At 46.3% G+C, this 12,899-nt stretch overlaps 1 pseudogene; it reads left to right on the plus strand.

Moving 5' to 3' along the window:
- Window positions 1–923: 923 nt before the first annotated feature.
- Window positions 924–9,883, plus strand: LOC135536875 (lysosome-associated membrane glycoprotein 1-like; annotated as a pseudogene).
- Window positions 9,884–12,899: the final 3,016 nt, after the last annotated feature.

Raw genomic sequence — 12,899 nt, forward strand, 5'->3', positions numbered from 1 at the left:
CCCAGGTTGTGTGACTGTAGTCAGTCAGTCAGGGTTATAGTGATGATGATGGTGTCTCTCCCAGGTTGTGTGACTGTAGTCCAGTCAGTCAGGGTTATAGTGATGATGATGGTGTCTCTCCCAGGTTGTGTGACTAGTCACAGTCAGTCAGGGTTATAGTGATGATGATGATGGTGTCTCTCCCAGGTTGTGTGACTGTAGTCAGTCAGTCAGGGTTATAGTGATGATGATGATGGTGTCTCTCCCAGGTTGTGTGACTGTAGTCCAGTCAGTCAGGGTTATAGTGATGATGATGATGGTGTCTCTCCCAGGTTGTGTGACTGTAGTCCAGTCAGTCAGGGTTATAGTGATGATGATGGTGATGATGTCTCTCCCAGGTTGTGACTGTAGTCCAGTCAGTCAGGGTTATAGTGATGATGATGATGGTGGTGTCTCTCCCAGGTTGTGTGACTGTAGTCAGTCAGTCAGGGTTATAGTGATGATGATGATGATGTCTCTCCCAGGTTGTGTGACTGTAGTCAGTCAGTCAGGGTTATAGTGATGATGATGGTGTCTCTCCAGGTTGTGACTACATAGTCCAGTCAGTCAGGGTTATAATGATGATGATGATGATGATAATGGTGATGATAATGGTGATGATGATGTCTCTCCCAGGTTGTGACTGTAGTCCAGTCAGTCAGGGTTATAGTGATGATGATGATGGTGTCTCTCCCAGGTTGTGACTGTAGTCCAGTCAGTCAGGGTTATAATGATTAAATTAAAAATAAAATATATCCCATTTAGCAGACGCTTTTGTCCAAAGCGACTTACAAGTCGGCTGGGGCCACTACTTTTACATATGGGTGGCCCCAGCACACATATACACCCACGACGCTTGGCGTTGCAAGCGCCATGCTCTACCGATTTTGAGCCACACAGGACCCATGATGATGATGATGATGATAATGGTGATGATAATGGTGATGATGATGTCTCTCCCAGGTTGTGACTGTAGTCCAGTCAGTCAGGGTTATAGTGATGATGATGATGATGATGGTGATGATGATGTCTCCCCAGGTTGTGTGACTGTAGTCAGTCTCAGGTCACTCTGAAGGTGACAGAGGAAACTCCACCTGTATAAAGCCGAACTCTCCGCCTCTTTCTCCATCACCTATGACACAGCCAACGGCACGGTAAACTACATCCCCCACAATCCTCTCCGGGTTGAGATCTGGAGAAACACAGATTATACTTTTGATAATGTCCTGAACATAAGTCTCTCTTCCCAAGACCATTGTGTGAGTTTGGGCCAACGATACTATCCTGAACATGTTTTTAAATGTACAAACTTCTTCTTCACTCCAGCGTACGGTGATGGTGCCCCTCCCAGGTTCGGCGGTGGTGGGTGTGGCCAGCTCGTGTGGGGGTGGCCGCTTCCCTCGCTCGTGGCGTTGTTCGGGGATGGCCACTCCCTGGAGCCTCAGCTTTTCATCCAACGTCAGTCTGTACAGTGTCGCTAACCTTACCCTGCAGTACAACCTCAGTGATGTCTCTACCTTCCCAGAGGCCAACGGGACTGGTGAGGAAAGAGACACACACACACACACACACACACACATATACTAACACAGGGAGTCACGCTTCACACACACATATTAACACACAGTCTGGGCTTCACACACACACACACACACACACACATATTAACACACAGTCAGATCTTCACACACACAAACATACACACACACACATACTAACACAGTGGAGTGTATGTCTTCACACATACATACATACATACATACATACATACATACATACTGCCTGCCTCCACGTCCTCCCTAACACACACACTAACACCTTTGACAGTCACACTTCACACACACATTAACACAGAGTCACGCTTCACATACACACACATACTAACACAGGAGTCACATACACACACACACTAACACACGGAGTCACGCTACACAAACACACTAACACACGGAGTCACGCTACACAAACACACTATTTTTCCACACACGAGTCACGATACACAAACACACTAACACATGTGAGTCACGCTACACAAACACACTAACACACGGAGTCACGCTACACAAACACACTAACACACGGAGTCACACTTCACACACGCAAACACACGGAGTCACGCTACACAAACACACATACTAACACACGGAGTCACGCTACACAAACACACTAACACACGGAGTCACGCTACACAAACACACTAACACACGGAGTCACACTTCACACACACGCAAACACACGGAGTCACGCTACACAAACACACTAACACACGGAGTCACACTTCACACACACGCTAACACACGGAGTCACGCTACACAAACACACTAACACACGGAGTCACGCTACACAAACACACTAACACACGGAGTCACGCTACACAAACACACTAACACAGTCGGAGTCACACTTCACAAACACACTAACACACGGAGTCACACTTCACACACACACTAACACACGGAGTCACGCTACACAAACACGCAAACACACGAGTCACGCTACACAAACACACTAACACACGGAGTCACTTCACACACACGCAAACACACAGTCACGCTACACAAACACACTAACACACGGAGTCACACTTCACACACACGCAAACACACGGAGTCACGCTACACAAACACACTAACACACGAGTCACACACACACACACACACTAACACACGGAGTCACACTTCACACACACGCTAACACACAGTCACTTCACACACACGCTAACACACGGAGTCACACTTCACACACACACTAACACACGGAGTCACACTTCACACACTAACACACAGTCACACTTCACACACTAACACACGGAGTCACGCTTTACACATACACACACATATATACACACACACACATACATACATACTGCCTCGACGTCCTCCCTAACACACACACTAACACAGAGTCACACTTCACACACATACATACACACCACACACACACTAACACACAGAGTCACGCTTCACACACACACACACACACTAACACACGGAGGCACGCTTCACACACACATACAGTGGGGCAAAAAAATATTTAGTCAGCCACCAATTGTGCAAATTCTCCCACTTAAAAAGATGAGAGAGGCCTGTAATTTTAATCATAGGTACACTTCAACTATGGCAGACAAAATGAGGGGAAAAAATCTAGAAAATAACATTATAGATTTTTAATGAATTTACTTTGAAAATTATGGTGGAAAATAAGTATTTGGTCAATAACAAAAGTTTATCTCAATACTTTGTTATATACCCTTTGTTGGCAATGACAGAGGTCAAATATTTTCTGTAAGTCTTCACAAGGTTTTCACACACTGTTGCTGGTATTTTGGCCCATTCCTCCATGCAGATCTCCTCTAGAGCAGTGATGTTTTGGGGCTGTTGCTGGGCAACATGGACTTTCAACTCCCTCCAAAGATTTTCTATGGGTTGAGGTCTGGAGACAGGCTCCAGGACCTTGAAATGCTTCTTACGAAGCCACTCCTTCGTTGCCGGGCGGTGTGTTTGGGATCATTGTCATGCTGAAAGACCCAGCCACGTTTCATCTTCAATGCCCTTGCTGATGGAAGGAGGTTTTCACTCAAAATCTCACGATACATGGCTCCATTTATTCTTTCCTTTACACGGATCAGTCGTCCTGGTCCCTTTGCAGAAAAACAGCCCCAAAGCATGATGTTTCCACCCCCATGCTTCACAGTAGGTATGGTGTTCTTTGGATGCAACTCAGCATTCTGAGGGTTGAGTTTTTAGCGAAAAATTATATTTTGGTGTCATATGGTCAGATGAAATTCTCCCAATCTTCCTCTGGATCATCCAAATTCTCTAGCAAACTTCAGACGGGCCTGGACATGTACTGGTTTAAGCAGGGGGACACGTCTGGCACTGCACTACGCCTGGCGGCGTAGTGTGTTACTGATGGTAGGCTTTGTTACTTTGGTCCCAGCTCTCTGCAGGTCATTCACTAGGTCCCCCCGTGTGGTTCTGGGATTTTTGCTCACCATTCTTGTGATCATTTTGACCCCACGGGGTGAGATCTTGCGTGGAGCCCCAGATTGAGGGGATTATCAGTGGTCTTGTATGTCTTCCATTTCCTAATAATTGCTCTCACAGTTGATTTCTTCAAACCAAGCTGCTTACCTATTGCCAATTGGTTTTCCTAGCCTGGTGCAGGTCTACAATTTGTTTCTGGTGTCCTTTGACAGCTCTTTGGTCTTGGCCATAGTGGAGTTTGGAGTGTGACTGTTTGAGGTTGTGGACAGGTGTCTTTTATACTGATAACAAGTTCAAACAGGTGCCATTAATACAGGTAACGAGTGGAGGACAGAGGAGCCTCTTAAAGTGTGAAGTTACAGGTCTGTGAGAGCCAGAAATCTTGCTTGTTTGTAGGTGACCAAATACTTATTTTTCCACCATAATTTGCAGATTAATTCATTAAAAATCATACAATGTGATTTTCTGGATTTATTTATTTTTTTAGCTCATTTTGTCTGTCATAGTTGAAGTGTACCTATGATGAAAATTACAGGCCTCTCATCTTTTTAAGTGGGAGAACTTGCACAATTGGTGGCTGACTAAATGTGACTTTTTGACCCACTGTATACATACATAAACACACATACTAACACAGTGTCAGGGTACATGACACACACATACTAACACACGGGTCACAGTGTCACACACACACACACACATACTAACACACGGTGTCAGCTTCACACACACACACACACATACTGTGTTGAGTCATAGCTGGTCTGAACACAGGGTAATGACACACATACTAACACACGAGTCATGCTTCTGAACACACACATACTAACATACGTTGTATTGCTTGACAGCACACACACATACTAACACACGTGTTGTGTCATAGCTTCACACATACTAACACACATGTTGTGAGTCATGCTTCACACACATACTGAACACACACACACACACACATACTTGTGTTGTGGAGTCACGCTTCACACACACACATACTAACACACGGAATCATAGCTTCTCACACACAGGGTAACACACCAGTCATGCTTCACACATACTAGGGTAATGACACGGAGTCATGCTTCACACACATACTAACACACGAGTCATGTTTCACACACACACACTGAACACACAGTCATGCTTCACACACATACTAACACACGGAGTCATGCTTCACACACACACACATACTAAGGGTATTGAGTCATGTTTCACACACACACACTGGTCACACACACACACACACACATTGACACACAGTCATGCTTCACACACATACTGAACGGTAGTCACGCTTCACACACACTGTTGTGTGAGTCACGCTTCACACACACACACACACATACTGTTGTGTCATAGCTTCACACACAGAATGGATTATTATGTGATTTCTGACCAATGTGTCTTGTCTGTTTTCCGACAGATGTGGTAACTGTGGAGGGGCGACCTCTGTAGGGATGGTTGTCTGAACAGTCAACACCACCTGTTGTGATGTATCAGCGCCTCACCTGTCATTGTGGGAGGAGCCACCCGTCACCTTCTCAAGCGTCTGAACGTGGAGGCCTACATGACCCGTGACGATGTGATAGCTGGTACAATCAACACCTGGGCTGAGCCCCCAATCTCACCCTTTCTCTGGATAGTGCACTACTTTGGACCGGGGCTAATTTGGGATGCACACTTATTGTGACCACTGATCATCAACCACTGACCATCAACCATTAACAATTGTTTACTGACCATCAACAGGAGGTTATTCCTTTACATGTTTGACTTTGACCAGTGTAACTTATTGTGTTTAAATGAACAGTGTGAGGAATTGACCCGTGTTGTGTGATATCTGGTCTGAACAGTGTGAGGGTATTGACCCGTTTTGTGTGATAGCTGGTCTGAACAGTGTGAGGGTATTGACCCGTGTTGTGTTGTGTGATAGCTGGTCTGAACAGTGTGAGGGTATGACCCGTGTTGTGTTGTGTGATAGCTGGTCTGAACAGTGTGAGGGTAATGACCCGTGTTGTGTGATAGCTGGTCTGAACAGTGTGAGGGTAATGACCCGTGTTGTGTGATAGCTGGTCTGAACAGTGTGAGGGTAATGACCCGTGTTGTGTGATAGCTGGTCTGAACAGTGTGAGGGTATTGACCCGTGTTGTGTGATAGCTGGTCTGAACAGTGTGAGGGTATTGACCCGTGTTGTGTGATAGCTGGTCTGAACAGTGTGAGGGTAATGACCCGTGTTGTGTGATAGCTGGTCTGAACAGTGTGAGGGTAATGACCCGTGTTGTGTTGTGTGATAGCTGGTCTGAACAGTGTGAGGGTATTGACCCGTGTTGTGTGATAGCTGGTCTGAACAGTGTGAGGGTAATGACCCGTGTTGTGTGATAGCTGGTCTGAACAGTGTGAGGGTATTGACCCGTGTTGTGTGATAGCTGGTCTGAACAGTGTGAGGTAATGACCCGTGTTGTGTTGTGTGACAGCTGGTCTGAACAGTGTGAGGGTATTGACCCGTGTTGTGTGATAGCTGGTCTGAACAGTGTGGTGTTGACCCGTGTTGTGTGATGGCTGGTCTGAACAGTGTGAGGGTAATGACCGTGTTGTGTGATAGCTGGTCTGAACAGTGTGAGGGTAATGACCCGTGTTGTGTGATAGCTGGTCTGAACAGTGTGGGGGTATTGACCCGTGTTGTGTGATAGCTGGTCTGAACAGTCTGTTCTGTTCTTCCCAGAGAGTGTGTGTACTGCTGACCAGAGCTTCACCACAGCCCACGCCTCCATCCCCTCGTGTCCACCACCACAGCACACCCCCGCCCCCGTCCCCATCCCCCTGGAACCCCTACCAGGGCAGCTACTCTGTCTCCAGCACACAGGACCGTCTGTCTGCTGGCCCCATGGCACTGCACACACACACATCTCTCACTTCTCTGCCTCACAGAATAAGGTACACACACACACTCATGTACACACACACACACACACTCGTGTACACACACACACACACACTCGTGTACACACAGTAACCTATCCCTCTCCTGCTCATTGACAGACTATCCAGGAAGTAGTAAACCTGCTGCCCAATCAGACGACCAGCTCAGGATCATGTGACCCCACCAGCGCCACCCTGGTGCTGACACAGGGCAGTGCCTCCAACCTCAGCTTCCTGTTTACTCTGGTGACATCATCACTCTACTGTTTACCTGTCTGTCAGTCTTTTATACTTTTGTCTGTCTGTCTGTCTGCCTCCCTGCCTGTCTGTTATCAGTCTCTGTCTCCCTGCCTGTCGGTCTGTTATGCCAGTCTGTCTGTCAATTCTCTCTCCTCTCCTCTGTGGCTGATGTTGTTTCTTGTCTTTCCAGAACACCACGTCTAACAGGTACCACCTGACTGGTCTGTCTGTGGTAGCAGCTTGGCCTGATATGACAGGTTAGTGTTTCCTCTGTTATCAATAGTGTCCATATAGACCAAACAGTACCAGTATGTTACACTGATGATTGGTCTCTTCAGGACTGAGATGATAAATATACTACCACTCACCTTTATCACCTGTCCTCTCTATGTCTCCTTGTCTCCCCTCTCTCTGTCTCCATGTCTCCCCCTCTCTCTGTCTCCATGTCTCCCCTCTCTCTCATGTCTCCATGTCTCCCCCTCTCTCTGTCTCCATGTCTCCCCCTCTCTCTGTCTCCATGTCTCCCCCTCTCTCTGTCTCCATGTCTCCCCCTCTCTCTGTCTCCATGTCTCCCCCTCTCTCTGTCTCCATGTCTCCCCCTCTCTCTGTCTCCATGTCTCCCCCTCTCTCTGTCTCCATGTCTCCCCCTCTCTCTGTCTCCATGTCTCCCCCTCTCTCTGTCTCCATGTCTCCCCCTCTCTCTGTCTCCATGTCTCCCCCCTCTCTGTCTCCATGTCTCCCCCTCTCTCTGTCTCCATGTCTCTCTGTCTCTGTGTCTCTCTATGTCTCTCTCTCTCTGTCTCCTCTCTGTCCCTCTGTTGAATAATTACTGTTCCATAACAATGTCTGGATCTCTGTTCACCCTCTACCTCTCTACACTTCCTCTCTCTCTCTCTCTCTCTCTCCCTCCCTCAGCCCGTTCAACACCAGTAACAGTAGTCTGGACTACCTGCGTGGCTCCCTGGGCGTAGCTACATGTGTAGTTCAGAACAGACTCTGGCTGTAGACCAGAACTTTTCCCTCAACACCTTCCACCTGCAGGTCCAGCCCTTCGGCATCACCAGAGGACAGTTTGCACAAGGTACCTGATATGATCTAATCTAGTCCCCTTTCGCCCTCCTTTCATATGTTCTATCCATCTCTCCTCCCTCTCTACCACGTTCATATGTTCTATCCATCTCCTCTCTACCCTTTCATATGATCTATCCATCTCTCCTCCCTCTCTACCACGTTCATGTTCTATCCATCTCTCCTCCTCTCTACCCACGTTCATATGTTCATAAGATCTATCCATCTCCTCTCTACCCTTTCATATGTTCTATATCTCCTCTCTCTCTCTCCTTTCATATTCTATCCATCTCTCCTCTCTCTCTCCACCCTTTCATATGTTCTATCCATCTCTCCTCTCTCTCTCTCCTTTCATATGTTCTATCCATCTCTCCTCTCTCTCTCCTTTCATATGTTCTATCCATCTCTCTCTCTCTCTCTCCTTTCATATGATCTATCCATCTCTCCTCTCTCTACCCTTTCATATGTTCTATCCATCTCTCTCTCTCTCTCCTTTCATATGTTCTATCCATCTCTCTCCTCTCTCATCTCCCCTTTCATATGATCTATCCCCTTTCATGTTCTATCCATTCTCTCTCTCTCCTTTCATATGATCTATCCATCTCTCCTCTCTCTCTCTCCTTTCATATGTTCTATCCATCTCTCTTTCATATCTCTCTCTCTCCTTTCATATATGTTCTATCCATCATATGTTCTCTCTCTCTCTCCTTTCATATGATCTATCCATCTCTTCTCTCTCTCTCCTTTCATATGTTCTATCCATCTCTCCTCTCTCTCTTCTTTCATATGATCTATCCATCTCTCCTCTCTCTCCTTTCATATGATCTATCCATCTCTCCTCTCTCTCCTTTCATATGATCTATCCATCTCTCCTTTCATATGTTCTATCCATCTCTCCTCTCTCTCTCCTTTCATATATTTCTATCATCTATCTCCTCTCTCTCCTTTCATATGATCTATCCATCTCTCCTCTCTCCTTTCATATGTTCTATCCATCTCTTCCTCTCTCCCCCTTTCATATGTTCTATCCATCTCCTATCCCCCCTCTCTCTCCTTTCATATGTTCTATCCATCTCTCCTCTCTCTCTACCCTTAGTCAATGTGTCCTTGATTAGAAGTTCTGTATTTGTATCATGACCTTGACTTTTTTCCCTGTTTTCTCCCCCTCTCCCTCCCCCCCCTCTCCCGCCACATCCCCCCTCTCCCCGCCACCCCCCCTCTCCCGCTACATCCCCCTCCCTCTCTCTCCCTCTAGCGGAGGAGTGTCAGTTGGATCAGGACAGCATGTTGATTCCCATCGTCGTGGGAGCTGCTCTGGCCGGCCTGGTTCTCATCGTTCTCATCGCTTACCTCATCGGCAGGAAGAGGAGCCATGCTGGATACCAGACCATCTGAGAACACTGACACACAACCTTATGTGTATCAATCAGCACCCTATTTCCTATATAGTGCACTACTTTTGACCAGAGGTCTATGTGGATTCTGGTCAAACTTAGTGCACAATATAGGGGAGTCTTTTCAGGCAGACTGCAGAGAGCCAGACGCTCAACCAACCACTGCTACTAATGACTGACTGGACCATGTACAAACCAGGCCCTCTCTGCAGTGTCTGTCTGTCTGTCTGTCTCTGTCTGTCTGTCTGTCTCTCTGTCTGTCTGTCTCTCTGTTATTCACAGCAACTCATCCTCTGCTATCTACTAACAGACTAGTGCCTGGTCAAACCTACCTTTCCCTCTGTCTGTCTCTCTGTCTCTGTCTGTCCCATCTCTCTGTCTGCTGGCTCTGTGTATTGTTGTTAAACTCCTCTTTTAGTTCTGATGTCATTTCATGTTTGACTTGGGTGGATTCTCTGCTACCTTTAAACGGAATTTAAAGATTTGTTTTTTTTTTTCAATTGCAGTTCTTTGTGTAAATTAAATGAATCTGATATTAAATTATATAGTATTCAACTCTTATGGAAGAGTGGGTCTTTCCTAGAACCACGTTTTGTGATGGACTCAACAAGCTTCCCTTCCTTCCTCATCTCCTTTCCTTCAGGACCGCCATCTTTTCTACGACATCACCTAGGGAGGTCTGAAGCCTCCTGTGGGGGGACAAAGGGAAACTTGAACAACTCCTCTCTGGTCAGAGATACTGAGCGGGTTATATCTTGTAGATCACAGGAGCCTTTGAAAGGCCTTGTGTTTGTGGTTTTACTGCGTTTCATAACAAAAGGTTGTGGATGCTGTCGGACTGAGGAACAGAACAAGGTTAAGGTTGTTTCATGATGGATGTGTTGAACTGGTGTGTAATATCGTTCAGCTCCTCCCCTCTCCTCCATGAGATCGTGTTCATCCATTGTAGTGAGTTGATCTTTTTATTTTGGAGAGAATGTTTTGATCGTTTTTTTCTATTATGCGTCTTGCTAAGGTCAATAAAAGACAACTGAAACACATTTCTTCTGCTTCCTGAGTTGAGAATAGATGGGGTTTGTAGTTCCCAGCACTAGAGATTTACAAGGACTACAAAAGTAGCAGAAAGAACAGACGGGGGGAGGAAGGAAGAGTCAGTAGTTTATTTAATCATGTCTGGTGTACAGAGAATCAGGCTAGTTTCTAGTGCACTACAGACACTATCATTCATGTACGATGACGCTTCAAGTCTACTTCTCAACGTCAGTGATCTCATCACTCAGAGGAGAAAAGTCATAGAATCCAAATCTTGTTCTTAAATGTTTATTCCAGTTACGATGAGCTTCAGTCAGCAACTTGAATCTCACATGAGTTACATCTCAATTGGCACCCTATTCCCTATATAGTGCCCTATTCCCTATATACAGCTCTATTTTAGACCAGGGCCCTATTCCCTATATACGGCACTATTTTAGACCAGGACCCTATTCCCTATATATTGCACTACTTTAGACCAGGGCCCTATTCCCTATATAGTATACTTTAGACCAGGGCCCTATTCCCTATATAGTGCACTATTTTAGACCAGGACCCTATATACTGCACTATTGTAGACCAGGGCCCTATTCCCTATATAGTGCACTATTTTAGACCAGGGCCCTATTCCCTACAGTGCACTACTTTAGACCAGGGCCATATTCCCTATACAGTGCACTACTTTAGACCAGGGCCCTATTCCCTATATAGTGCACTACTTTAGACAGTGCCCTATTCCTATATAGTGCACTACTTTAGACCAGGGCCCTATTCCCTATATAGTGCACTACTTTAGACCAGGGCCCTATTCCTATATAGTGCACTACTTTAGACCAGGGCCCTATTCCCTATATAGTGCACTACTTTAGACAGTGCCCTATTCCCTATATAGTGCACTACTTTAGACCAGGGCCCTATTCCCTATATAGTGCACTACTTTAGACCAGGCCCTATTCCTATATAGTGCACTACTTTAGACCAGGGCCCTATTCCCTATATAGTGCACTACTTTAGACCAGGGCCCTATTCCCATGTGCACTACTTTAGACCAGGGCCCTATTCCCTATATAGTCACTACTTTAGACCAGGGCCCTATTCCCTATATAGTGTCACTACTTTAGACCAGTTCCCTAGGGGCCCTATTTAATGCACCACTCCCTATATAGTGCACTACTTTTGTAGGGAATAGGGTGCCATTTGGGGACACAATGGAATCCTCAGTTAGCAGGGTGTGAGTTAACATTACACTCCATCTAACTACATTCAGGGTCTACATGAAGACAATAACTATCTAGCTACATGTGTACACTCAGGTCTAAATTAGTTAATGTAGACATGTAGCTAGATAATTAATGTAGACCTGAATGTACACATGAAGCTATAATAGTTAATGCAGACATGTAGCTAGATAATTATCTAGCTTCATGTGTACATTCAGGTCTACATGAACCAATACGTCCAGGGCTGGTTTCCCCCAATGCAGATGAACACCAAAGCTGGATGAAAACTCATGTTGAATTCCTGCATCTCTACAGTGCAGCCGCCGTCCTCTGCTGTCTGCGCGTCATTAAGACATCAGTCTGGTAACGTCCTCTGCTGTCCGCGCATTAAGATCAGTCTAGTAACGTCCTCTGCTGTCAGCGCGTCATTAAGACATCAGTCTGGTAACGTCCTCTGCTGTCCACACGTCATTAAGACATCAGTCTGGTAACGTCCTCTGCTGTCCGCGCATTAAGACAGTCTGGTAAATCCTCTGCTGTCCGCGCGTCATTAAGACAGTCTGGTAACGTCCTCTGCTGTAACGTCATTAAGACAGTCTGGTAACGTCCTCTGCTGTCAGCGCGTCATTAAGACAGTCTGGTAACGTCCTCTGCTGTCAGCGCGTCATTAAGACAGTCTGGTAACGTCCTCTGCTGTCAGCGCGTCATTAAGACATCAGTCTGGTAACGTCCTCTGCTGTCAGCGCGTCATTAAGACAGTCTGGTAACGTCCTCTGCTGTCAGCGCGTCATTAAGACATCAGTCTGGTAACGTCCTCTGCTGTCAGCGCGTCATTAAGACAGTCTGGTAACGTCCTCTGCTGTCAGCGTCATTAAGACAGTCTGGTAACGTCCTCTGCTGTCAGCGCGTCATTAAGACAGTCTGGTAACGTCCTCTGCTGTCAGCGCGTCATTAAGACAGTCTGGTAACGTCCTCTGCTGTCCGCGTCATTAAGACAGTCTGGTAACGTCCTCTGCTGT

Source organism: Oncorhynchus masou, unplaced genomic scaffold, assembly GCF_036934945.1.
Source record: "Oncorhynchus masou masou isolate Uvic2021 unplaced genomic scaffold, UVic_Omas_1.1 unplaced_scaffold_674, whole genome shotgun sequence".
Classification (NCBI taxonomy): domain Eukaryota; kingdom Metazoa; phylum Chordata; class Actinopteri; order Salmoniformes; family Salmonidae; genus Oncorhynchus; species Oncorhynchus masou.